This window comes from Hermetia illucens, chromosome 2 (assembly GCF_905115235.1).
Source record: "Hermetia illucens chromosome 2, iHerIll2.2.curated.20191125, whole genome shotgun sequence".
NCBI classification, from domain to species: Eukaryota; Metazoa; Arthropoda; class Insecta; order Diptera; family Stratiomyidae; genus Hermetia; species Hermetia illucens.
This window is the reverse complement of record NC_051850.1, coordinates 169,690,011-169,691,680: the sequence shown is the minus strand read 5'-3', so window position 1 is coordinate 169,691,680 and position 1,670 is coordinate 169,690,011. Positions and strand designations below refer to the sequence as shown.

The 1,670-nt window shown below is 37.2% G+C and overlaps 1 long non-coding RNA gene across 1 annotated transcript; it reads right to left on the bottom strand.

Moving 5' to 3' along the window:
- Window positions 1-1,029: 1,029 nt before the first annotated feature.
- On the bottom strand, window positions 1,030-1,402 carry LOC119647517. The gene is made up of 3 exons (XR_005248892.1): window positions 1,263-1,402; window positions 1,131-1,199; window positions 1,030-1,067 (listed from the first exon to the last, which is right to left on the bottom strand). It is a non-coding gene; the product is annotated as an uncharacterized LOC119647517 (long non-coding RNA).
- Between the last annotated feature and the right edge of the window lie 268 nt (window positions 1,403-1,670).

Here is a 1,670-nt window from a genome sequence, read left to right as displayed (position 1 = left end):
AAATGTAGACCTGTATTACTCAGAGGCTAATGAGCATGTGTCGTTGGAATACTTCAATGGAATTGCATTACTTTTATTTTGGTTTTGAAGTAGCTCTACTTTGTTATTTGACTTCGGCTAACTCGGAGATTCACTTGGCCATCGTGCAATCTACCAGGGCGTTACAGGGTGTAGTTTTTGTCTACTTTTCGGGCATACCATTCTTTTGTAACAGAAAATATTCCTACGAAATTTCAATTTACTATGTGAGAAGCCAAAAAGTTTCGGACGAAAAATGTGGTTTACTTAAAATTTCGGGAAACATTAGATTCTGAACTGATGCATGTGATTGTTATGACCGTATTTTTCCAAGTAAAGTATGACTTGGGGTTTCGTCCAGGGCAGAGGAAAGTTATCAGACCCTGCTTCACTTCTGCCCTGTGAGCAGCGGGATCGAAGTGGTTGGCTGAATTTTACAAGGCGATTTGTCTTCATTATAATTTATACACATGCCGTGTTTTTGAATTAATAATAATATAAGCGAGCAAATGCTAACTTTTAGCCACTTCGGTTACGCTGCTTCCAGGACAGAGGTGTGACAGCGTCTGATGAGTTGTTTCTGCCCTGGACGAAACCGCAAGTCATATGTTTTGCAACTTAGATCTTTCCCGAAGGATGAGGGTTGCGTGGATCACATCCGAGAAAGTATGTTGCTTTCCAACTGGTCCGGTCCACCATTAAGTGGATGGTGGACTAAGGAATCCCTCGATTTTCAAACACAATTTTAAATGAAATTGTATTTCTAGCCTTTCTTAACTTAGGCAACAATATGCAAGTAGATGAAACAATATACAAGGTTTCGAATTACAGAATAAAATATACATACATAGATATGAACATGGATATGGTAATTCCTCTAATGGCTGGAGCTATTCGCCTTGGAAGTCGGCTTTCAAACTTAATTATTCTGTGTATTTTCGAGAGATATGAATTCTGAGTCAAACTGACTAGAGTTCACAAACCCAATTCATGAAATATTTACTTACATAACTGCCGTGTAAATTCAAACCATATGTGTAACAACTCACCTGAAATAGAAAAGAGGAAAAATTACTAAAAACCAATTAGTGACTCTTTGAAAATTCTCTTACAATACATGAATGTTTGCTTAAAGTTCCAATGATAAATTTGTAAAAACCAACGAAAGAAAACCACCCCAGCTGAAAAAATACCAGAAAAAAAAATTACAATCGGACCCCGGCTGGAAAACAAAACATTATTACTTCAATTGTCCTTTCCGAGTTTCCAAGACAAACATTATCTTTGAATTAAACAATTCCGACCGGTCTACCCGGTCTACCCGGTCCAGGGATCTTTTTACATTTCTAGACGACCGACATCGTCATTATATTTGTCTTGTCTGTATAGTTGCCATCTCCATCTCCATCTGTTTCCTTCGACAATTGGAAACTTCTTTTTTACATCGACCACAAATTCTGTGTGTGTGTTTGTCTGCTTCGTATTTGGATTTTCCTTTGTTGTATCTTTATTTTTCCAATTTAAACAGTCACCTTGGAAACACCTGAGTTGTATGTTTATTCGGTCTATTGTCTTTTTGATGGGACGACGTAAATTATTCTGGAAGAGTTATTCATTTGTGCTTCTGTTGAAATGGTTTAGTCTAGTTTGTT